The 26,143-nt window shown below is 48.1% G+C and overlaps 1 long non-coding RNA gene across 4 annotated transcripts in view; it reads left to right on the top strand.

Moving 5' to 3' along the window:
• Window positions 1–358: 358 nt before the first annotated feature.
• Window positions 359–26,143, top strand: part of LOC113841579 (uncharacterized) — a 34,758-nt gene continuing 8,973 nt past the window's right edge. The window contains exons 1-8 of one of the 4 annotated variants that reach the window (XR_011803469.1): window positions 359–527; window positions 2,052–2,105; window positions 2,206–2,269; window positions 3,365–3,430; window positions 3,580–3,638; window positions 3,738–3,804; window positions 3,891–3,996; window positions 18,166–23,506. This is a non-coding gene — a long non-coding RNA (uncharacterized lncRNA). Of the gene's footprint in view, window positions 528–2,051; window positions 2,106–2,205; window positions 2,270–3,364; window positions 3,431–3,579; window positions 3,639–3,737; window positions 3,805–3,890; window positions 3,997–18,165; window positions 23,507–26,143 lie in introns of those variants that run through there. The other 3 variants (XR_011803471.1, XR_011803468.1, XR_011803470.1) reach the window with 3 other exon arrangements.

The following is a 26,143-nucleotide window of genomic DNA, read 5'->3' as shown; positions in this document are numbered from 1 at the left end:
TGTTGGCTTCTGCAGTGCTTGCTGAGCACCATATCACGGGTCTTAAATGTATTGTTGGCAAGGGTATAGTAATGAAGCAGTTTTTGTCTTTCATTGGGACTTGGAAAGGCTGATCTCTCTCAAGAGCTTGATGTTGTCTGCTTTTCTTGATGGTAGCCATCATGGCCCTCAGTCTCTTGCTTGTGTGTGTTCATACGGTTTGGGAGTCTGGCTCCATGTGGTTTGCAGTCCCGGTTCTGTAGTTTTTGACTACTGTTTCTGGTTTGGGGGGCAGAGATGGCTTCCTGCATTGCTCTGGCTGGCCCGCCCTGCCCCACCCCCTTCCCCCTGCCGCCGCTGCGTCCTGCCGCCGGCTCACCCTCCGCTGCCCGCCGCCCCCCTTGCCGCCGCGTGGTGCCGGCCCTCCCCCCCCCTCCCGCCGCCCACTTCCCCCGCCGCCGCCGCGTGGTGCCGGCTCGCCCTGGGCCGGCCGCATTGAAGCTGTGAGGAGCTGAAGAAGAGCTAGTGAAAGAGAGGTATTGCAGCAGGTAGGCTGTGCCTGTGAGGTGCCTGAGGATCTGCCTTTTTTTTTTTCTTTTGTGGCTGCTTCTTGTAGTCTCGGAGAGGTGAATCCTCTCCGGAGTGCTGAGGAAAGGCGGAGGGTCGTCAGCCCAGTCAGTGTCCCTAAGCAAGGGTCCCCCTAAGGCAAGTCTCTGAAGTGCTTCCCCTGTGTTTTAGTGGTGCTGTGGTAGGCGTTGCTCAGAATCTGCTGAGGGTCTGAGGTGTTATAAGTTGCTCCCTTAATTAATTTTCAGAGGGCATTGTATTAATCATATAAAAGAATTTATTGAGTAAGCAAACAGCAAGCAAAACAGCGCTGGGCGGCAGGGGAATCTCTGCTCCGCCATGATTCAGAGATCGAAGCCGAAATTCCTTTAAGTGGTATATTCTTTATTGCAGCGCTGGATGCACGGGGGATCTCTCCACCTATCGTGCATACCCAAAGCGGAAAGCAGTCTTGAATTTATACAATCAATCTATCAATATTCTACAAGCACCTATACATATGCATTACCTATCCCCGCCTTCCCTCGCTTCTCATGCTAATAAGCCTTTTGGCACCTTGCGCCTGCGTAGAGCCTTCCAAGAATTGTGGGTAGAGGTCTTTGGGACGTGGGCAGGGGTCTCTGGGAGGAAGACCCCGAGTCTTCCTCACAGTGTACTTTTCACCTTTGGTCAGGAATCTGCTGAATTGGCACGTTTCTTAATTGCAAGAGCTGGTTGTTGCCACTTCTTCCGTTTGTTGTATCTTTATAATGAATTCCAATGTCCAGTTTTGAGATTTATAGTCCTTACGTTTGTTTCTCTGTCCGTCTGCCACTTCCTTATCATGAGTTCCAGTGTCTTGTTTCGAGATATACAGTCCATGTCTGGGGATTGTCCTTGCCTCCCCAATGCCTCCCCAATACCTCCTTAATCAGCCAACGGCTCGCATCTCACCCCCGCCAGGGTCCCTTTTTATATCTTGGTAATTCCAGGATTACGCAGCACATCCTGGTATATTCTGCGACTGCGCGCGCTGTTGCTAGGGGGTCGTCTCTGTCCCTCTGGTGGTCGTGAAGATGAAGGCCATAGTCTTCCTGGCTCGACTTCCTTTCCTCACTAGGTCATGTTGACCCAGCATGAAGCAGGAAGGCAGAATGTTATCATGCCGGCTCAGCAGCTTATCAGGAATGGCTAGAGGAGCTTTGCAACAGTGACTTTAAACAAAAGATGGAACTAGGATGCGAGGGGGGGAGAAGGGGAGGAAACTCCCTCCCCCTTGCCGGTTTAAGGGCCCTCTCTCATTACATTAAGTAAAGGAATTTCAGGCATTTTACAGTTTCTTATCTCAGCAGGAGACCTTTACTACCCCCACTTTTTCAAGCAAGACTCCTTGTCCTTGTAATACAAAAGACAATGAACAAACATTTATTATATATTACAGAGGTGAGGCTGTTTGGGATAGAGGAGCAGTGTGGTGGGTGATTTGTTGAGAACACAACGATCATTTAATCCCTTTGTTTTCCCAGGTGGTGTGGGTGATACTGGCTGCACTGTTGGGGCTTGAACTCGAAGAGGAACAGGTGAGCACAACTGTATGTTGCATCAGTAGTAGTCAGCATTGCAGAGGAGGTGGGCATCAGGGCCAGCATGCTAGTGAATGCTGGTGCTCTGTTTTTGCAGATGATGATGAGCCCGGCAGTTGACTAAGATGTCTTTCAGTGCCTGTGCATTTCTTGAGGTGGAGGTAATTTACCATCCAGTAATCTTAGGGCTAAGTTGAGCAGCACCTGGTATTTGCATATCTGGGGTGGCTTATGGGAGCTGGGAGCCAGAGCAGCATGGAGCCAGTGGGCTCAATATACTCGGTGCTACTGTGAGGGCGGTTCAGGCTGAGTCACGTTCAGGCTGGTTGTGGCTGGGTCACCAGGCTAATAGAAGAAGCAGGGGGTATTTTGTAGTGTGAGTGCGCGCACCAGGCAGAACAGTGCCCTTCTGTTGATCTGTCTTGTAGTGTTGCTTCTGCAGTGTGTGTTCTGAGTTATGCTCTCCTTGGATCTTGATATCCTTCTTGCTTTTTGCACTGGACTGACTAGACAGGGGAGTTGGTAGCTGTGCCAAAGGTCCTAAATGCTTGTTTTGTCATCATGGTTCTTCTTGTCTTGCAGTCGCTGGTTAAAGTGCAGAACTATTTCAGGTCTTGTGCATCATACTCTGTTTCAGATCGCATCTGTTTCCATCCTCACTCTTGCAGAAGTCATCTGGGCCGCATCTGGAGCTCTTGCTTGGGAATTCATTTCTTAAATGTCTTCCTATGGGGTTTTCAATCCCCATCCTTCTGGTCTCTTGTCTTGAAGGCAGGCATTTTATGCCTCCATCATCCCAGTTCTGGCAGTTGCTTCCAGTCGCATGTCATGACATTTGAGTCTCTCCTTGGGTCTGCTGCAGAGCAATTGATTTGACTTGCTGTTGCCGTAGGGCTTCCCTCTGGGGGTCACTTTTTCTTGCGCCTTGTGTTCTGTGTTTTGTTTGTAATGTTTGTAGAGTGCCTGTGTTTGTATGTGTATGATGACAGCTAACGTGGCAGCCCATGGGTGTACTAATACATTGTCCGGACTGTTTTGGCAAAGACATCTGGTCTGCCTCTGGGCACATACTGAAGGGCAGCTGGCACAGTCATCTCTGTGGTGTTTGGCAGATGTGGAGGTGGGATAGTTGAGCTGCTTGTGAGCAACTGCTTGCAAAGTGCTTGAACAGTGTGCTTGAGGAGGTCTGTTGAATCTTGAAAGCTTACAGATATGGGGTTTTGAAATTTTTATTTTTATTTCTTTCCCGTCCCCAGTAGAGTGTAAACCTTAGGAGGAACTGGTCACAGGAAAGAACTCCTTCTGGAACTGTCCAGCACTCGGTAGGCAGCTCGGCTTGATCTACTTCTGAGGTGCTGAGGCAAGGGGGCTGCTGTTTTGAAATGATAACGTTGTAAATGGGGTCCGTTGTGTTGTTGAGGGATGGGTGCTAATGCTGGCAGCTGAATGATTATCTTGTGACTGTTTTCAGTTGTTAAAGCTGAAACACAGTGTACAACACGGGACTTGACCAGAGCTGCTTTTGGCAAGGTGAGCAATGAACAGATGTAGCAGGTACTTCAGTGGTGCAGTTGTCACTGCAGTTACTTAACTACACAAAATACAGTAAAAATCCTGTTTATATTTCAGAGGTGTTGTAGCTGGCCTAAGAGAGCAGATGGAATCATCTGTGTCAAGGGCAGGTAAGGGAGCAGAGGTAAGGGAGCAGATGAGAGTAACTGTCCTAGCTGTGCTGTGGCTTTGGATGCTGCTTCAGCTTATGCTTTTCTTTCTCATTTGCAGGTGTCTCGCACAGGCTCAGTGGGGCCAAACTGCACTCTGAAGAGCAGCACGAGAAGGGCAGGCTCATCTTGAGCTGGGTTGGAGCAGAACAGCCAAGTAGCACAAGGTGACTATGAAAGGTGTCCGTCTCGCTTTGCAGGTGCCGTGGCAGGCTCTCCACAGAAGTGGCTGAGGATTTGAGATAAGGCCAGAGAGCGACAAGGAGCAGCACATCTTTGGGGCCTGCTTCTGGGGGGGTTTGGGACCTGCGTCTGGGGGAGGGGTGGGAGCTGCTTCTACACTGTTGGAGCCTGGGTTTGGGCAGGGAGATTTGGAGCTGCTTCTACACCTTTGGGGCTGGCATTGGGGGTAGGGGGTTGGGTGCTGGTTGTATACTGTAGGGGCCTGTGTTTGGGGGGCTTGGGGCCTGCGTCTCGGGGAGGGGTGGTAGCTGCTTGTACACCTTTGGGGCCTGCATCTGGGGGTGTTGGGAGCTGCTTGTATACTGTAAGGGCCTGTGTCTGGGGGGGGGCTTGGGGCCTGTGTCTCAGGGTTTTGTGAGCTGGTTGTACACCTTCGGGGCTTGTGTCCATGGGGGGTTGGAGCCTGCCTCTGGGTGGGGGGTTTGGAGTTGCTGGTGCACTGTAAGGGCCCGCATTGGGGGGGATTTTGAGGAGGCTGTACACCTTTGGGGCCTGTGTTTGTGGGGGGTCAGGACTATATATAGGGGGTTGGGTGCTGGGTGTACAATGTAGAAATCTGTTTCTGCGGGGGTTGGGAGCTGTTTGTACAACTTTGGGGCCAGCATCTGGGGGTCTCTGGGAGCTGCATGTAAACTGTAGGGGCTTGTGTTTGGGGGGGGCTTGGCAGCCTCCCCCGGGGGGGAGGGGTGCGAGCTGCTTATATAGGGAAGGGGGCCTGCCTTGCAGGGGCTGGGAGCTGCTTGTAGAATTTGGGGCCCTGTGTCTGGGGGAGTTGGGGCCTGTGTCTCAGGGGGCTTAGGAACTGGTTGTATACCTTTGGGGCCTGTCTCTGGGGGAGAGCTACTTGTAAACTTTTTGAGCCTGTATTTGATGGGGGTTTGGGAGCTGCTTGTACACTTTTGGACCTATGTTCAGGGGGGTTGGGAGCTGCTCATACATTCTAGGTGCCTCTCTTTTGAGAGGGGTTGGGGCCTGCATCTGTGGATGGTTGGGAGCTGCTTGTACACTTTAGGGGCCTGGGTCTCAGAGGGGGGTCTGGGCTGTTTGTACACTTTTGTGGCCTGTGTTTGGGGGGGGTGGGTGCCTGTGCCTGGGGGAGTTGGGAGGTGCTTGTACACTCTAGGGGCCTCCATTTGGGGGTCTTTGGAGCCTCCCTTTGAGGGGGAGGGAGTTGGGAGTTGGTTGTACACCTCTGCGTCCAAAGTCCTGGGGGGGGGTTGGGGCCTGTCTCTGAAGGGGCGGGTTGTGAGCTGCTTGTACACCTTTGGGACCTGTGTCTGGGGAGGGGGGACCAGGTCTGGGGCCTGTGTCTGGGTGGAGTCCAGTTCTTGGGAGGGGGTGTGGGAGTGGGAGCTGCTTGTGGGCAGTTTGGGTCTGCATCTGGGTTTGGTTGGTGCCTGCTTCTGTTGGCAGTTTGGGGCCTGCTTGTAGACTTCTGCAGCCCTCGTGTGGGGGCTTTTCTGTAACATTTGGGGTCTGCGTTTTTGCTTTGGGATGCATCTTGAGCTTTTGAGGCCTAGCTGTAGCATTTGGGGCCTGCGTCTGGGGCTTTTCTGTAGCATTTTGGTCGAGTGTTTGTGATTTGGGGCCTGTATCCAGGGTTTTGCCTTTTTTGTAATTTTCATCTTTGTGTTTTGTAATTTTTCATCTTTCATTGTCGGTTGTCTGGGGTTAGGGGCAGTTTGGGGTTTGGATTAAGGTCAGTGTCATTAGCGTTAGGGGGTTGATAATAAGGGTTAGGGTTGTGGTTAGAGTTGTTAGGTTTAAGGGGAATAAGGATTTCAGGGTAAGGGGATCAAGGTTGTGAGAATAAAAATGTTTTTGCGCAGTTACATCCTTTAGAGGGAAGGAAGGTGGTATTGAGATAAGCTCTCTTATCACTGCAAGCTTAACAGTGTGAAATGGGTTCATCTGATTCGTGTCAATACGGAACAATGCTAGGGCCACATGATATGATGAAATGAGACCTTCTGTCTTACATACCCTTGTATAACCACAAGTCTAAGAAAACCAGAGTGGTTAATGTATATAGTTCTTGTATTTTGCAAAGGAATGGTCCAGCAATTCGGGTCATAGAATCATAGAATATCCTGAGTTGGAAGGGACCCTTAAGGATCATCAAGTCCAACTCTTGACACCGCACAGGTCTACCCAAAAGTTCAGACCATGTGACTAAGTGCACAGTCCAATCTCTTCTTAAATCAATAGGGGTCAATAGGGGATAAGAGAACAAAGGGGTTTCAGAATAACTGCTAACTATTACAACTGCTGCACGGGACACTATGCAGGTCTCTGACATCCAGCCAAGATGGACAAAGGAGAAGGACAAGGGAAAAGCCTGGGAGGAAGACTACGAGCTTTCAGCATGAGAGACCCCCAGAGGGACCACTGATAACACATGCACCAGTGGGAGGGTTTGGATTCCGTGACCTAATTCTAATAATCCTGCCTTTTATAGAAGTAGTAATGAATATGTATTAGCGTAGCAGCATAAAAACCTGGAGCCTGCTGTAACTTGTGTGCCTCTTGGTGGAGCAGAGACTCCCGGCACACCCAGCGCTGCTTGCTTACCTCTATTCCTTTAATAAATTGTAAACTTCAATTGCAATCCTATTTGGGAGTTTTATTATTTATAATAACAGACAACCTTGTAAAACGCAGACAACCAGAATCCTTACAGCAATTAGGTGGAAATCACGGTGTAAGAAACATTACCACCTCAAAGAGTAAAAACCTCAAAAGAAATGTGACTTGTAACAGGCCAGCAGCTGTGTATTTTCTGTGAAGCACCAGATTATGAACCTTGAATAGTACAGTTAATGGGGAAACAGGGGAGGGTCCCGGTCCTTGGCAGAAAAAAAAAAGTGTATAAACTGTGTATGGAATTAGTAGGCACCCTCCTGCTTGCGGGACGCCCGCCATCTCAAATAAAAATGCTACTGTACTGAGATCCTCGAATCAACCTATGTTATTGGCCACAGATTGATTCACCGTTTTAAGGTTTCAGGGATAGGGTGCTAGGGTTGGGTTTCAGGGTAAGAGTTTTCAGGGTTTCTGTTTAGGATTTTAAGGTTTTTGGGTTGGAGTTTTAACGGTTAGGATTTTAAGGATTTGAGGGTTAGGGTTTTACGGGTTTCAGGGTTAGCGTGTTAGAGTTTTATAGTTTTTTGGGTTGTAGTGTTAATATGTTTTTTAGGGTTAGGGTCTTAAAGTTTTATTTTTGGTCAGTTATTTACAGTTAGGGTTTTAAGATCTTATTTTTTTTTTTCAGATTAGGTTCTCCAGGGCTAGGGTTTTGAGTATCTTAATTTTGGGGGTTTGGGTTTTGAGCATCTTAATGTTTTCGGGATAGGGTTTGGAGCATCTTAATGTTTTGGGTTTGGGCTTTGAGTGTCCTAATGTTTTTGGGTTAGGGTTTTCAGTATCCTAAGTTTTTGGGATAGGTTTGGAGCATCCTAACAGTTTGCGTTAGGGCTTTGAGCATCCTAACATTTTGCGTTAGGGCTTTGAGCATCCTAACGTTTTGGGTTGGGTTTGTGTTTTGAGCATCTTAATTTTTGGGTTTGGGTATTGAGCATCTTAATTTATGGGTCTGGGTTTTGAGCGTCCTAAGTTTTTGGGTTAGGGATTTTAGGCATAGGTCTTCAGGGGTTTCGTGTGGTAAATAGCTTGGGTTAGGTCTGTAGGGGTTTCGAGATTTTTTAGGGTTAGGGCTAGAGGCTTTTTTGTAAGGGCGGTAAGGGCTAGGGTTACAGTGAGTGCTGGTAAATATAGTTCTCGAACACTCGGCCTGTCATTGGCCATGCCGGCTGTCCGGGGAATGCTGGTAGGTGTAGTTTTCCGGCACCAGGAGGCCATGTTGGGTGCCCAGAGCATTCCGGGAGATGTAGTTCTCGGGACTCTGGACGTCCGGGAGGCCATGTTTGCGTTCCCAGAGCATGCTGGGAAGTGTAGTTCTTGGATTCCAGACTTCCGGGAGGCCATGTTGAATGCCCAGAGCACAGCGGGAGACATAGTTCTCAGGAACTAGGGTTAGGGGCTAGGGCTGGGGATAGGGTTAGGGTTTAGGGTGAGGGTGAGGGTTAGGGTTAGGGGTTAGGGTTAGAGGGTTAGGGTTAGGATTACGGTTAGAGGGTTAGGGTTTGGGTTAGGTTTAGTGTTAGGGTTCGGGTTCAGGTTCGGGTTAGGGTTGGGTTCAGGTTCAGGTTAGGGTTGGGTTAGGGTTAGGGTGAGAGTAGTAAGGTTAGGAATAGGGTGAGAGAATTAGGTTTAGGGTAAGGGTAAGGGTAAGGTTAAGGGTTAGTGTACCGGTTAGTTTAGGGTAAGATTAAGGGGTTAAGATGTGGATAAGGGTAAGGGTTAAAGGGGAAGAGGAAGGGGAAGGGGAAGAAGGAGAAGGGGAAAGGGAAGGAGAAGGGGAAGGAGAAGGGGAAGGGGAAGTGGAACGGGAACGGGGACGGGAAGGGTAAATGTACTGGCCGTCCCGGTGTTCAGTCTCATGCAGAGGGGAGGCTAGCCATTCCGAGCTCCCGGGTGCCTCCGTCCAGAGGTGAGGAAGCAGACTGTCCCGAGCCCCTTGGTTCCGGTCTTGGGAGACAATAATGCTAGCCGCACCAGGGTCCAGAGCCGACCTTGGGTGTCTCGGAGACGGCTATCCAATGGCACAGGTATCTGGCCACATACGGTGCGGTGCTTGCTGTGCGTTGAACGAGGTTGCTGCTGTCAAGATGTTCAGGGACCGGCTGTTCCGAAATCTGTGGACTGTGTCGGGCGGCATGCCGGCAGACTGTCTCATGTCCCGGGTGTCCGGCCTCGATCGGCGTGTTTTCCAGCAGTGCCGTGAAGCAGGAGGCTGGTGTCCGACGGCTTGGGGACTGACAGTCCTGTTTACCAGGAGTTCCGAGCTCCCGGGTGCCACCGTCCGGAGGCGTGGGAGCCGACTGTCCCGAGCCGCTTGGCTCAGGTCGTGGGTGACAATTGTGCTAGACACACCAGATGACCAGGGCTGACCTCGGGCGGCTCGGGGACCGCGATCCAAGTGCACGGGAATCCGGCCACATTCGCTGCGGGGCTTGCCGTGCCTTGAGCCGGGATGCTGCTGTCGAGCAGTTCGGGGACCAGTGGTCCCGCAATCTGAGGACTGCCTCGAACAGGGCAGGCTGTCCCGTGTCCTGGGTGTCCAGCCTCGATCGGCATGTTGGCCGGCCGTGCCATGAAGCGTGAGGCTGGTGTCCGCTGCTACTGGGACTTGCCGATCTGTCCAGGGGGGTTCTGTCCAGTCCGGAGCGGCAGCCGTCTGTCCCGAACCCCTAGGCTCCTTTCCTGGGCGACATGTGTGCTAGCCGCACCTTGGTCCGGGTCCCATCTTGGGCAGATGGGGAAAGGCGATCCCACGACACTGTTGTCCGGCCACAAATGGTGTGGGTGCCAGGTGTGTCGAGAAGCTGGAGACTGTCGTCCACTGGCTCGGAGGCTGCCCGTCACGGAGACCGGGGATTCAGTCCTGTCTGGAGCGGCAGCCGTCCGTACCGACACCCTGGGCTCCGATCCTGGGCGACGTGTGTGCTAGCCGCACCACGGTCCGGGTCCCACCTCGATCGGCTCGGGGAAAGCGATTGCAGGACACGGGTGTCCATCTATGGGCAGTGTGGGGCCGGCTGTGCCGAGCGCCTTGGCTCCGGTCCTGGGCAACGTGTGTGCTAGCCGCACTGGAGTCCCGGTCCCAATTCTGGAGGCTCGGGGACCACAGTCCTTGACAGGATTGTCCGCCCACGAGTGGCATGGTTGTCAGCCGTGTTGTGAAGCCAGGACTGTCGTCCGCTGGCTCGGGGGCTGGCTGTCACTGAGACCGGGGGTTCAGTCCTGTCTGGAGCGGCAGCCGTCCGTTCCGAACACCTAGGCTCTGGTCCTGGGCGACGTGTGTGCTAGCCAAACCGCGGTCCGGGTCCCGTCTCGGGCGGATCGGGAAAGGCCATCCCATGACATGGTTGTCCTGCCATAACCGCTTGTGTGCCAGCCTTGCCGCGAAGCGTGAGGCTGTCGTCCCCCGGCTCGGGGGCTGGCAGTTGCGGGGACCTGGGATTCTGTCCTGTCCGGAGCGTTGCCGTCCGTTCCGAATTTCTTGGCTCCTGTACTTGGAGACATGTATGCTATCCGCTCCGGGGTCAGTTGTACTCAAAGCCTTCCTTTGGGGGCACTTTTGGATGGGTGAAAAGGGCTTTGAACGGGTTTTTTGGGGCCGTGTTTTGAATTCCTCTCCCATGCCAGCTAGGGCTATGTTTCGGTTGCTCAGAAAGAGCGAACCCGGAGGGTCCAGTTGCATGTGTGGCTGCATAAAGGCTCCCCTGGGGAGTTCAGTTGTACCCAAAGCCTTTCTTTGGGGGCACTTTTTGATGGGCGAATGGGGCGTCCTAATGTTTGGGTTAGGGGTTTGAATGTTGTACTTTTTTGGGTTAGGGCTTTGGATGTTAAGCACACTAATTTTAGAGTTTGGGTGTTGTGTGTCTTAATGTTTTCAGTTTGTGTTTTGAGCGTCCTAAAGTTTTGCGTTTTGGTTTGGGTTTTGAGCATCCTAGTGTTTTGAGTTAGGGCTTTGAGCATCCTCCTGTTTTGGGTTAGGGTTTCGAGCATCTTAATTTTTGGTATAGGGCTTTGAGCGTTCTAATTTTTTCGGTTAGGGCTTTGAGCATCCTACTGTTTTGGGTTTGGGTTTTGAGCATCCTAAGTGCTTGGTTTATGGCTTTTAGGCATAGATCTTCAGGGGTTTCGTGTGGTAAATAGTTTGGCTTAGGCCTGTAGGAGTTTGGAGTTTTTTTAGTGTTAGGGCTTGAGGCTTTTTTGTAAGGTCGGTAAGGGCTAGGGTTACAGTGAGTGCTGGTAAATGTAGTTCTCGAACACTCGGCCTGTGATTGGTCAGGCCAGCTGTCCGGGGAATGCTGGTAGGTGTAGTTTTCCAGCACCGGGCTTCCGGGAGGCCATGTTTGGTGCCCAGAGCATTCCGGGAGATGTAGTTCTTGGGTTCTGGGCTTCCGGGAGGCCATGTTCAGTGCCCAGGGCATGCTGGTAGGTGTAGTTTTCCGACACTGGGTTTCCGGGCGGCCATGTTGGGTGTCCAGAGCATTCTGGGAGATGTATTTCTCAGAGTCTGGATTTCCGGGAGGCCATGTTGAGTGCCCAGAGCTTGCCGGGAGATATAGTTCTTGGGAACTAGTGTGTGGGTTATGGGTTTGGGGTTAGGGTTATGGTTTAGGGGCCGTTAGGGTTATGGGCCGTTAGGGTTAGGACTGACAGGGTTGGGGTGGGGTTGTTGTTGGGGTTTGGGTTAAGGTTAGGGTTAGGGGTTAGGGTTAGGGAAGCCGGAGGCTGTTGTCCACCGGCTCGGGGACTGGCCGTCCCGGAGAACGGAGGTTCTTACCCGTTCATGGCATAAACCGGCCTTACCGAGCCCCAGGACTCCAGTCCCGGCCGAAGTGTTTGCTAGCACACACTAGTCAGGGTCGGACCTTGGTTGGCTCTGGTATGGTGATCGCAGGACCCACGGGCAGCGTGGGTCTGGCTGTCCTGAGCCCCTTGGCTCCGGTCCTGGGCGACGTGTGTGCTAGCCACACTGGGGTCTGGGTCCCATCTCGGGCGGCTCGGGGAGGGCGATCTCACGACACGGTTGTCCGGCCACAAGCGGCATGGGTGCCAGCTGTGTCGTGAAGCTGGAGGCTGTTGTCCACAGGCTCGGGGGCTGTCTGTCCCGGGGACCTGGGGTTCAGTCCTGTCTGGAGCGGCGGCCGTCCATCCCGAAAACCTAGGCTCCGGTCCTGGGCGACGTGTGTTCTAGCCACACCGGGGTCTGGGGTCGACTTCGGGCGTTTCGGGGACGGCGATCCCAGGGCCTGAGTGCCCAGCCATGGGCGGTGGGGGCTGGCTGTCCTGTGTCCCGAGGGTCCGTCCTCTGGGACGTAAGTGCCGTGAAAAGGGAGGCCCGAGCCGGCGGAAGACAGCCTCCCGCTTCACGGCATGGCCGGCCCCCACACTGCCTGTGGCTGGACACCCTTTTCCTGGGATCCTTGTCTCAGAGCCTCCCGAGGTCAGACCCCAGTGCGGCTAGCACACATGTCGCCCAGGACCAGATCCCAGGGGCTCGTGATGGCTGGCCACCGCTCCGCATGGGACAGAACCCCTGGTCTCTGGGACGGCCAGCCCCCGAGCTGGCGGACGACAGCCACCTGATTCAAGGCTTGGCTGGCCCCCATGCCGATCGAAGCCAGACCCCCAGAACACGAGACAACCGGCCCCTGCACAGCCGGTGGCCGGACACCCGGTCCCCGGGATCGCCGTCCCCAAGCCACCCGAAATTTGCCCCGGACCCTGGTTCGGCTAGCACTCATGTCGCCCAAGACCGGAGCCCAGGAGTTAGGGAAGTCCAGCCACCGCTCCGCATGGGACCGAACCCCCAGGTCTCTGGGAAGGCCAATTCGCAAGCTGGCGGATGCCAGCCTCCTGCTTCGTGGCACAGCTGGCCCCCACGCCACCCGAGTTCGGACCCCCACGACGCAGGACAGCGGGCCCCTGTGCCTCCAGAGGCCGGCTCCCGGGATCCCAGGAAAGCCGGGCCGCATGAGCGGACATCCACCCCGGGTCAAGGGACAGCCGCCCCCCTTGCCACCCGAGACTTGCCCCCTCAGGGCTTGGGACTGCTGGCCGCCGGGCCGCCTGAGGCCGAACTCCCGGACGCGGGACCGCTGTCCCCAAGCCGCTCGAGGTCAGCCCTGGACCCCGGTGCGGCTAGCACACGCGTTGCCCAAGACCCGGAGCCCAGGGGCTCGGGACGGTCGGATCCCACGCCTCTGGATGGAGGCAACCGGGAGTTCGGGACATCGGCTGCCGCTCCGCACAGGACAGAACTCCCTGTCTCCGGGACGGCCAATCCTCGAGCCGGCAGACGCCAGCCTCCCGCTTCATGACATGGCCGGCCCCCACGCCGCCCGAGTTCGGACCCCAGAGACACAGGTCAGCTGGCCCCCGCACAGCCCGAAGCCAGACACCCGGGCCCTGGGAACGCCCCCTCCCATCCTCCCGAGGACAGACCACGGGACAGCCAGCCCCTGTGCCACCCGTTGCCGGACTCCCCGGCCCTGTGATGGCGGCCCCCGCGCCGCCCGAGGCCGGACCCCAGAGGATCAGGGCGGCCGCCTCCCACCCCGCCAGAGGTAGGCAACCCAGAGCTCAGCACAGTGGCCATCCCAGAGCCCGGGGATCCAACAACTATACGAGTTGTATCAAAAAGACGAAGAGCAAAAGAATACAAGGACAGCTAAATCTCAAGGCGTAAGGAGGCTACTGAAAACAGGGAGGCATCCTTTGAAAAAGTTATATTACATAACTACTGAAAAGAGAAAAGATTGCAAAACAACATGGGAATGTACAAACAATACAGGAAGCCAAAACCAGCCTGAGTACCAACTTGCAGAATAGCTGCTCTTTCTCTGCTCTGTGTACATTGAAGGACTCCTATGGAAGAAAGATTTTTCTTGGCACGGATGTCAAAGAATCCATCTCCAACTGAAATGATACAGAACAAGTTTTGACACAGAAACAGAAGTAACAAGTCAAAAGGCTCAGGCAGCATTTCACTAAGGAGTTCTCAAGGAGCTCACGGATAAGCTATGTTTTCACTTTTAACTCTTGAAATTGTCTGAATTGAAACAGATGACTTGAAACGTGACTAATATGCCTAGACTTCTGTGTAAGAAGTGTCCTACAGAAATTGCCAGAGCAGGAATTCCCACGTTAAGAAAAATAACAAGAAGTATAGTGGGAAGCGTAAGAAAAGAACTGGGGACACTTGATTAATAAGACTTAATGAAGGACTGTTAAAACAGCTTTTTAAAGCGAGGTCATACTTTATAACGTGGAGTATATTTTTATGTTCTTTGAACACAAAAGGGGTGTTGGACCAGGTGACCTCTGGAGGTCCTTTCAACCTCAACCCGCCTGTGATTCCTTTGCAGCCACTATGCAGCCAAATAGCAAGTACAATTCACAGCAGATAAACATGAAGTAATGCAGAGGCAAAAGGGGAAATCAGGCCTTGGTACTGCACACAAGCCTATGAAAACATAACTTCAATGCTCATCAGCGTTGAACAGCCAACTTCCCTGTTTAACCTTTTGGAAAAGGCCTAGGAAAGGCAACAAAAAGCATCACCAATCTAATCAAAACTCAAAGGTAGCCTTGCTATCTTATAAACTGAAGGTTCATTTGCATCTTGGATGCTACACAAAATTTTATTTTTTCCCACCTTAAAAAGGTCACAGTAGAATAAAAAAAGTTTCAGCCAAGAGAAACAGGGATCGCCAAATGTTTGGAACAGTTTCTGTAGAAAAAGACTAAGAAAAAACCTCTTTCACATGAAAGAGAGATGAGGGAAAAGACGATGTCTCATATCATAGAAGTTGAACAGAGATTGATCACCAATGTTCTCTTTCCATACAGAATATGGGGGCATCAAAAGCTAGCAGGAAGCAAATTTCACTCCTCCTGCCCACAAGCACACACAAAATAAAGGAAGCGGTTCTTCACATAGTGAAGCTAGCTCCAGAGTTTACACACAATACCTAGTTAAGGCTTGTGACTGCTGTGACCCATGGATGCCAAGTGTTTACATGGGTTCAAAGGATATGGCCAATTTTTACAAGAAATCCATTAAACATTTCTATAAGGCATTTGCTTGTCTTACAGTGCAAGTCACAAGTATCACTCTATACTTGTTCTATTCTGCTAAGATCACTGATCTTTGGTCTGACTTTCTGTGGCCCTTGTTACATTGTCACAGCAACACAGAGGCAGGAAAACATTGCTACATACTGTAACAAAAGACTGAGTCATAAAAAGAACTTAGGATAAAAAATGAAACTGCACACTATCTTAGTTCAGCAGTACATTGTATATGCATGCTTTCACCCTGAAATCATCAATAAGACATGATAACCTCTAAGACTGAAAACAATACAAATTCTACTTAGTTCTTTGAATGCAAGGCTGATGCAGCAAGTCATCAGCTGGAAGGAACCCAAGAAAAGGATTCACGATGTTCCATTCCATCATTGAAAATTACCTTTCAAAAGCCGTTTGTCAAGCAGAGCATAGTTTTCCATTTGTTGAACAGGCAGGCCTAGCCAAATTTCAACCCTAAACTTTCAGGGAGTCTCTACAGCTCCCAGTGTACATGTTACTTCTGTACTCACCTGCAGGTTTTCCCTCTGAAAAAAAAAGTTCCAACTTTCTTCCCTTCTACAGTATCTGTGATGACATGACCCGAGATCTTTGGGTGGATTCCATTTGCAAGGTGAGCTGCTGTCACCTACAATGAAGGATAGAGCCACTTCCCGAAAATGCATTTGTTATTTGAATCCCCATCCTTAACAAGAATTCTTATGTTGGAAAAGGCCCTTAAGAACATCAAGTCCAAACATCAACCTAATGCTACCACTAAATTGTATCCCTAAGTGCTATGTCCACACGTCTCTTAAATACTTTTAAGGGTGGGGACTCTTACCACTTCCCCGGGCAGCCTGTTCTAATGTGTAACCACCCCTTCCATGAAGAGATGCTTATTTAGTATCCAGATATCCAGTGCTGGTGAATAGAGTTGTTCCTCCCTAGGGGTAGGGCTTGGCATTTCCCTCTCCTGAACTTCAAAAGGTTCCTGCCTGCCCCTATCTGCAGCCTGACAAAGTTCCTCTGAATGCGCCGCCCTTGCCCCACACAAGGGCCATTTCCACAGAAGCCACCAACCACCCGCCGCTCATTGTGGCACCATGCCTCAGCATCCCAGGCTATCCCAACAGCTTCCACCCATCGGGAGGTCCCAGTTGTAACAAACGACTGAGTCCCAAATAGGGTTACAATTAATGTTTACAATTTATTAAAGGAATAGAGGTAAGCAAACAGTGCTGGGTGCACCGGGAGTCTCTGCTCCACCAAGATGCACACAAGTTACAGCAGGCTCCAGGTTTTTATGCTGCTAGGCTAATACATATTCGTTCCTACTTCTAGAAAAGGCAGGGTTATTAGAATTAGGTCACAGAATCCGAACCCTCCCACTGGTGCATGCATTATCAGTCTCCAGTGGTCCCTCTGGGGGTCTCTCATGCTGAAAGCTCGTAGTCTTCCTCCCAGGCTTTTCCCTTGTCCTTCTCCTTTGTCCATCTTGGCTGGATGTCAGAGACCTGCATAGTGTCCCATGCAGCAGTTGTAATAGTTAGCAGTTATTCTGAAATCCCTTTGTTCTCTTATCCCCTATTGACCCGAATTGCTGGACCATTCCTTTGCAAAATACAAGAACTATATACATTAACCACTCTGGTTTTCTTAGACTTGTGGTTATACAAGGGTATGTAAGACAGAAGGTCTCATTTCATCATATCATGCGGCCCTAGCATTGTTCCGTATTGACACGAATCAGATGAACCCATTTCACACTGTTAAGCTCTCTTATCACTGCAAGCTTATCTCAATACCACCTTCCTTCCCTCTAAAGGATGTAACTGCGCAAAAACAACATTTTTATTTTCACAACCTTGATCCCCTTACCCTGAAATCCTTATTCCCCTTAAACCTAACAACTCTAACCACAACCCTAACCCTTATTATCAACCCCCTAACGCTAATGACACTGACCTTAATCCAAACCCCAAACTGCCCCTAACCCCAGACAACCGACAATGAAACACAGACACAAAGATGAAAATTACAAAAAAGGCAAAACCCTAGATACAGGCCCCAAATCACAAACACTCGACCAAAATGCTACAGAAAAGCCCCAGACGCAGGCCCCAAATGCTACAGCTAGGCCTCAAAAGCTCAAGATGCATCCCAAAGCAAAAATGCAGACCCCAAATGTTACAGAAAAGCCCCCACACGAGGGCTGCAGAAGTCTACAAGCAGGCCCCAAACTGCCAACAGAAGCAGGCACCAACCAAACCCAGATGCAGACCACAACTGCCCACAGGCAGCTCCCACCCCCCACCCCCTCCCAAGAACTAGACTTCACACAGACACAGGCCCCAGACCCCGCCCCGCCCCCCCCCCCCCCCCATACAGGTTCAAAAGGTGTACAAGCAGCTCACAACCCGCCCCTTCAGAGACATGTCCCCTGCCCCCTCCAAGACATGGGATGCAGAGGTGTACAACCAACTCCCAACTCCCCCTCAAAGGGAGGCTCCAAAGACCCCCAAATGGAGGCCCCTAGAGTGTACAAGCACCTCCCAACTCCCCTAGGCACAGGCACCAGGCACCCCCCCCCCCAAACACAGGCCACAAAGGTGTACAAACAGCCCAGACCCCCCTCTGAGACCCAGGCCCCTAAAGTGTACAAGCAGCTCCCAACCATCCACAGATGCAGGCCCCAACCCCTCTCAAAAGAGAGGCACCTAGAATGCATGAGCAGATCCCAACCCCCCTGAACGTAGGTCCAGAAGTGTACAAGCAGCTCCCAAACCCCATCAAATACAGGCCCAAAAAGCTCCCACCCCAGAGACAGGCCCCAAAGGTGTACAACCAGTTCCTAACCCCCTGAGACACAGGCCCCAACCCTCCCAGACACAGGGCCCCAAATTCTACAAGCAGCTCCCAACCCCTGCAAGGCAGGCCCCCTACCCTATATAAGCAGCTCCCAACCCCCCCCCAAGGGAGGCCCCCAAGCCCCCCCAAACACAAGCCCTTAAAGTGTACAAGCAGCTCCCAACCACCCCCAGATGCAGGCCCCAAAGGTACAAACAGCTCCCACCCCTCCCCCAGATGCAGGCCCCAAGCCCCTCCCCAGAAAACAGGCCCTTACAGTATATAACCTGCACCCAATCCCTCTACCCCTGATGCCAGCCCCAAAGGTGTAGAAGCAGCTCCAAACCTCCCCCCCCAACCCAGGCTCCAACAGTGTACAAGCAGCTCCCCCCCCTCCCCACCTCAGACCCTCAGCAGATTCTGAGCAACGCCTACCACAGCACCACTAAAACAGATGGGAAACACTTCAGAGACTTGCCTTAGGGGGACCCTTGCTTAGGGACACTGACTGGGTTGACGACCCTCCCGCCTTTCCTCAGCACTCCGGAGAGGATTCAACCCCCTGGGACTGCAAGAAGCAGCCTTAAAAGAAAAAAAAGGCAGATCCTCAGGCACCTCACAGGCACAGCCTACCAGCTGCAATACCTCTCTTTCACTAGCTCTTCTTCAGCTCCCCATAGCTTCAATGCGGCAGGGCCAGGGCGGGCTGGCACAACCCAGCGGTGGCAGGGGGAGGGGGGCAGCGCAGGGCGGGCCAGCCAGAGCAATGCAGGAAGCCATCTCTCCCCCCAAACCAGAAACAGTAGTCAAAAACTACAGAACCGGGACCCAAAACCACATGGAGCCAGGCTCACAAACCGTACATGAACACGAACACACACAAGCAAGAGACTGAGGGCCATGATGGCTACCATCAAGAAAAGCAGACAACATCAAGCTCTTGAGAGAGATCAGCCTTTCCAAGTCCCAATGAAAGACAAAAACTGCTTCATTACTATACCCTTGCCAACAATACATTGAATACTCTCTGTGTTTGCTCTTTCTGAACAACCCTAAATATATCCCTACCCAGAATCTGAGGAATTTAAAATAGAACCCCAGAAAACGCATACAAAGCCCCTTTCGCCCATATTTTGCCTAAATATTTTTAACCCTTCTGTTGATGGTGGTAGCAAGCTTTATTCAGTAGTCTTCTTCATTAGAAAAAGCATCTACCCATCATAGCTGTAGTTTTAAAGATTTTCTTTTTTCTCAGGGATATGATGATCAGCCAACACTAAGAACACAGGCTACTAGTAGCCGTTTTAACAGAATATGTGAAAGTGGGAAAGGCTGTGCTTAGGGTGGACACGGCTGCTATTTGTGTCCAAGGCTACTTTCTAAGCTTTAATGAGTAGACGCATGTTACAAAGAAGAGAAAAAACATGATTCCAAGGGGCCAGAGTAAAGAACGGTATACCTGTCCATCTCAGTAGCCTTCCAATAAGACATTTCATGTTTCCTGGTCACTTGACACTGGTTTGAAGAGAGATTACACAGATGTATGAAAAATGTGGCCTTTAGAAATGACAAACAAGAACATATCCATCAATACCAACAGTTGGCTTTTGTTTTGATCAAGAGCCTGAATAGGATGGATCTAAGACACTACTTTGAGACAGCCAATGTCTAGAAGCCAGTGCAGAGAACAACGTCTCATCACACTAAGATGCATGTAATTCATGCCACAGTCTGACAAAGACTACTTGTATACTGGCTATTTGTCCAGTTTTCCCAGCAGTTTCATATTATTGTATGGTACTTTGTCTTTTAAATAAGACAAATGTGAAAAAGAACTTCACACTGGTTCTTGTGGCTTGTGTCAAACAAAATTCAAGCATAACTACCATGTTCCCTGCCTTCTACCTACACTCCAGGCTGCTCTTGTACCGCAAGTAGAGAGTAAACTACACATACATGATCCTAAAGCCTCAGTTACCATACCTAGGAGTAATATAAAACAAAATAATTTTGCCTGATCCCTCCTTCACCTCCTTTTGCTAGGTCTAATATTATTCCTCCATGCCTGCATGACATGCTGGTTGACCACAGAAGTAAATACTCAAGAAGTGACAGCACTGTTAAGGCACTTACCTAAGGCATGAAGACAGGTCATTTTCTCCAGTGTTCAGATCCTACCTGTCCTGTACAAGTAATATTATTTTAGGACTGGTAGTTCCCAGTGTGACCTGCATAACAGTTTGCATCAGACACGTTAAACTATACCATAAAATTCAGACTGGAGGGGAGAGACAAGCCAATTGATATGGGATCTGTGCTTCCTCCCTCCTCAAACTCCTCCAACATCCTGTTCCAGGTAAAATAAATACCATGAAGCTAGGCTGATCTTTTTTTTTTTTTTTCTTTTTCATTTAGTTTAGGCAGTCAGACTTTTGCTGTATTCCTTATAGTACTTTTGCTGCTTGTTAGTATTCGCTAGATGTCATCAATGCTGCTATTACAGGCAGAACTCCACGCACAAACTTCATAGCAATACTTTATTGCCACTGCTGTGGTTTTTCATCCTGACTATCACCCTAGGTCAGTTATAGTCAAGCTTTCTCCATTCTTCTTAATCTCTCTACTGCTCCATCTAAAAGGTCTTTCTATGTCTTTCAGGATACCTAAACATGTGTTTGTTCAGGTTCTTCAAACAAGTTTTCTAATCAACATATGTATACACGTGTATCCAACTACTATCAAACTATCATTTAATCATGTTAAGTCATGCTAGAATAGCAGAAGTGAACCTCTGCAATACATTTAAAATCTGATAATATAAAAGTTCAAAGCAAACTTTCCAGTTCAAATTTTATTAAATTGAAATTAAAGCCTGAGTTTTGCAGCACACTAGTACAGTCTTCAAAAACACCCACACAACAGAAATAAAAATACTACACTGAGAAACCTGTTTATGGAAAAAGGTGATGCTTCTGCTTTCTAAAAATACCCAAGCCCAAACAGTGCTTCCCCTAAAATTGATTCGACGAGTCCACACAAGTGGTTACAACTTGCAGCAGAATAAGGACTACACAATACTTTGAGAGTGATTTTTGTTTAAACCATAGCTAACCAGGTAAGTAGAACAGAGAAAATGGATACTGTCCCTCCCCCTTCTCCCCCCTGAGACATTCTCAAAAAGAATTACAAGTGCTTGCAAAGACTCTGAGGTGGCACTTCCAGGTGTTTACTAAGATTCACTCCATACATAGTTAGGTGCAAAAATACTAAAGTACAAGTAGCCACTGGTTAATACTGCTTCTGTTCCTGTACTAATTAATGTTTAAAATATTGCTTCTTTACTTGATCAACCACTCTGACTGAGAATAAGAAGTAATCCTTTCAGTTAAGGCCTTGCATATTTTCTTAGATGGAGAAATAAAGTCATCATATACCGTGAAACTTTGCAAAAAAAAAAAAAAAGTTTTACATTCAGACAGACTGAAGCAAAAGGCACAAATCACCAGATGGCATGCTTGGACAGGGGAAATCATGACACATGAATGGTATTACAAAATAAATCAAGGATACAGAAATATTTCTACACAAAGAGCAAGAAATACCCTAATAAAGCCCAAATCTTCATATATAAAAAGCCTGGAAGTATCACTTTTTCATGAAAAACAGCAAACCCCTTCACAACATTGTATAAAATTGATATTTGGCATGGAGGAAAGGGTTAAAAAAATCAAGCTTTAATGATGAAATACTGTCCTTTAACAAAACAACAGATCTAATATGACTATTTCACCATAGAAAACTAGCTTCTTAGCAGTAAAACTTCAGCCCGGTCCATTTAGAAAAATATGTTTACTTGGAGCAATGAATTCTATTGTTGGTGTAAAAGCAGACAACAATTAATTCTGATGCCAGCACAGGAATCTTTGTGTAGTCAGAAAGAAAATCAGGGCACGGGCTTCTGCCTGTAATGAGGAAATCTGCAAGTGCACTACAGAAACAGCATTCCCTTTGTGGAGAAATACAATGTGTTTTTGACTTCCAATTTTATGGAAGATTTGAAAGCTTGTATTTTCTTATAAAAAGCCATTCTACTCAAAGATTCTTAATACCAAAACAATTTTCAAGTTTCTCTTAAAAAAAATAAATGTGCAAGGACAGGTCTGAGAAAAGAAAACAGCACGTTCGTGTTACCTGATCTTTATAGAGTAACCATCATTCCTCAGTGAATAAAACACAGCTCCATCATTTCAAGGACAGACTGCACTTGCGCTGTCAGGAAAGACTTTGTGTAAAAGCTTTTTTTTTTTTTTAAGAATGAAAAAACAAAATGAGTCATTTACATCATCAAATTCTTCTTTCTACATGGTGCACACCTGTAAAACAGCTCAAGATATTAGTAACAGCAATTAACTGAATGTCACTCTCATTCAGGTACTTCAATTATAAGAAGCTCAGAATAAATAATACTTTTTACTTCATTTTCAGCCTGAAGCTCTCATTGATTACCTACCTTTAGAATGCCACAAAAAGTAATGTTTCATGAACTGAGATAAGAAAACATACACATGTCAAAGATGTAAGCATCACCAAATCAGGCTAAGCAAGCCAGAACAACATGGGGTCTATAAAGATTAATCACCAATACTTCCAGCCACATTTTACCACTAGAAGCAGTGTTTGTGACATTCCTACAGAGCTCACAGATCTGTAAGAAAAGGTGAGGTAAGGAACAGTCTGTCTGTCTTCACTTCAAGTCAATGATGTCCTCATCGTATAAAGAAGTCAGATGGAACGGATAGCTAGATGGTGAGCTCCCCTTTCTGTTTGCTACAGTATCAGGATCTGAACTAGTGGAAAGATGATGACTCTCAGAAAAGCTTTCAAAAGAGGCTGAGATTATTCTGCAAAGATGAAGACAAAAGTTACTGAGAAACAATACACAGGTAAGGGCAAGCAGGGTCAGTGGCTATTTCTGCATACAATCAAGTTATCCTAAAGGCAGAGACAAACCATTAAAACTGAATTTCTCTCTGTTTTACTCTGCTTCCACACCAGGCTAGCACTGAAACAGAGCCTTGATAACAATTCATATTAAAACAGAGATTATATACATCAGATTATTGCCCGAAGGTAATGTTAATGCATGCTCCCCTCCATATAATTTTCCAATAGTGGAATAAATATAATAAAGTTTTACATTGCAGTGGATTGAAAAAAAATAATTTCAGTCTACTGTATCTTGGCTGAATTCTGCTGCTACTTATCACAAATGCAGGTTATAAAAACAATGAAAAAAACACAATGGCAGGGGGTCTGGTAAGCAGATACATACAGACATATGCAATACTGTTTCTTTACAAAATTTATTTTGGAGATAATGAGACACAAGGATATGAAGAAAATAGCAAGTGAGTCTGCACAGTGCAGATGCTGTAGGCCTGATGACTGTCTCAACTGCACCAGGTCCCCACAAAGTCCCATTTAGTCTTGCTTTGTTCATAACGTATCTTTAGCAAGAGGTATAACTATTTCAGTACTGATAGTATTCAGATACTCTAATACACATTTGGATGAAATTCTCAGTAGTATACAAGGGCCTCAGTCAGTCTATACCGAACTAAGATTAGAGTAAAAAGGTTGAGAAACAATCAATTCCCAAAATACTTACAGTCTAACTTAGGTTATTTTCTAAAGCCCATATATTTACCTATCGCTACTAGTTGATCTTACCGCTCCCTGCTTGGGATCTGACTGTCTTCGAGGAGCCTTTTTTTGCTTCTGTGCACCTTCTGTCTTGGGAATAGGTTCATTCAAAAGGCCTCAATAAAGGAATAAAAGTCTTAATACTCTCAAAAGGAAATAAAACATTCACAAAAAACATTGTGATCTCTCGATGGTTTTCATTAACTAAAAAGTTCCCAGCTGGCTTAGAATATGGTTACAATAGAATCATCATAGAATGGCTTGTGTTAGAAGGGATCTTAAAGATCATCTAACTCTGACCCCCCCTGCCATAGATAGGGACGCCACCCACTAGATCAGGTTGGCCAAAGCCCCATCCAGCCTTGCCTTGAACACCTCCAGGTATGGGGCATCGACTTCTCTTGGTTACATGTTCCAGTGCCTCACTACCCTTACAGTGAAGCATTTCCTCCTAGTCTAATCTAAACCTATCTTCTTTTAGTTTAAGACCACTTCCCACATTCTATCATTATCTACCCGAGTAAAGAGTCCTTCTCCATCTTTTTTACAAGACTCCTTTAATTATTGAAAGGTCACAGTGAGGTCCTCCCTGTAACCTTCTCTCCTCCAGGCTGAACAGGTGCAGCTCTCTCAGCCTTTCTTCATAGGAGAGGTGCTCCAGTCCTCTGATCATCTTTGTAGCCCCTCCTCTGTACTCGCACTAACAGGTCCAAATCTTTCTTGTGCTGGGGGTCCAGACCTGGATGCAGTACTCCAAGTGAGGCCTCAGAAGGGCGGAGTAGAGGGGGGACAATAGTCCCCTCCCTTAACTGGCTGGCCACTCCTCTGTTGATGCAGCCCAGGATGCAGTTGGCCTTTTGGCCTGCAAGTGCACGCTGCTGGTTCATGTCGAGCCCTTTGTCCACCAGAACTCCCAAGTCCTCCCCTGCAGGTCTGCCCTCAATGAGTGCTTCTCCTAGTCTGTCCTCGTATCTGGGATTTCCCTGACCCAGGTGCAGCACCTTGCACTTGGACTTGTTGAACCTCATTAGGTTCACATGGGCCCACTACTCCAGCCTGGAACTTCACCTGAAATGCAGAAGGAAAAAAGAACGTTACACTTTCTTACCAGTATCAGTTCTAAATACTTCCAATGAAAAGTTATACAAAAAAGTTATAAACATTATGTGGGGTGCTTTTTAACCCAAGTAACAAAGATCTTCCTTGTACTGTATCCTTCACTATAAACAGGCTAGGAGGAGGAAGAAATACGTCCACACTTTGCAGACTGACAACTTGGCTTACTGAGAAAAAGCATATTGCCTGTCTTAAAAACTGAAATTCAGATTCCTTTCTCTTTTCCTCTTCTGTCGACAGTGCAGCAGCAGATTTAAATACATCTAAATGAACAAGATCTACATACATCTTGCATTATCTAGTTGGTGTTCCTTTGTTTTTCTATTATTTATCCCTGTAGATCGATTGTTCACAGATCATGTTACACCAAATTTACTGTGCATTTATTAACTTTAAATTTATTAACTCTTTTGAGACTAGAAATACTTCTTGCCTTTAGTTTTCATTAGTTTAATTAGCTATCATAAATTAATTTAGCTGTTCATAAATGAAAGGAATGGCATATGTGAAGTCTGAAAGTATTCCTATAATTTTATACCTCTTTTTGCTTTATAGTCTTGGCCATATTGCCAAAGGCTCATTAAGGTAGTGAAGATTAATTCTTCCCCTCCTACAGACATGATTTCTTCAAAACAGTGCTGCTGTGCATTCAGAAGAGATACTATGGGGCAAAAGCTCAGCCAGGTGTTTCAGATCTCTGGATAAGGTTTCCATCTTCCAGACTCTCAGCCATGAAAACAAAATCTTTTAACTGATTGATTTCATTTATTAAAGATAATAATCAAAGCTTCAAGCAGCCTGGAAACCATGTTACCTTCTCAAGAAGAAAGAGGACATTCTGGTATTTCATAAGCCGTCGGTGCTTGAGAACTTGAACTCATTTCCTTAGAACTGCTATGAGATGATCCCCTTACTGCAGCAGTAGCTTTCAAATAAATATCTGACTGAAATCACAAAGAACTCATCATTATTACAGCAAAACTTTCTTAAACACTTGCTGAAGAAGAGCTTAAATGTTTGCCCACTATGTTCTATTGCCACTGTTGCTGTATTGCTGCTAAGTTAACTACAGCTGGCAATAAAAAGGCTATCTCACTGTAAATGTGGAGAACTTCTGTGATGTTCAGAAGAGCATTTGCCCTGTAAATAATCAAATACTTCAGCTCTGCATTACTGCAAACAATAAAGGACAGTTAGATCAATTCTGATTCTCACTGTACTCACTACAAGCTAAGATCAGACAAATTAACAGTTAATGCAAATCAGAAAATGTGTCAGTTTTGGTTTGGTTTGGGCTTCAGCAACTCTTTATATGAATTAGGTCCCAACACCTCACAAATAGTCAAACATGCTTTTCTCGTGTCTTACCCTTGATGCTACAAGCTGAAGCTCAGGCACAACTGCTGTGTGGACTAAGTTTCCACTCACCACTAATCGGATCTCAATGGAATCAGTAGTGAAGGCAAGGATAGAAGGGAAAGCACAGACTGAAATGAAACAAAAATTATTTTTCAAGGAAGAATGATTAATGTAAATGTTTCTCAGATGCTCCCTGAAAACAATTCTTGAGTATCTGACCTACTCTGGTATCTCCCTTTCCTATGACAAAATTTGTCTACTGTACTGATGGACATTCAGATACAAGCCTGAAGAAAACGTCACTCTCCATGCCTGGCAGAATATAAACTGAATGGAAAA

The sequence above is a fragment of the Anas platyrhynchos genome, chromosome 15 (assembly GCF_047663525.1).
Source record: "Anas platyrhynchos isolate ZD024472 breed Pekin duck chromosome 15, IASCAAS_PekinDuck_T2T, whole genome shotgun sequence".
Taxonomy (NCBI): Eukaryota; Metazoa; Chordata; class Aves; order Anseriformes; family Anatidae; genus Anas; species Anas platyrhynchos.
Note: the sequence above shows the minus strand (reverse complement) of the source record. Positions and strands in the feature narration are given on the sequence as shown.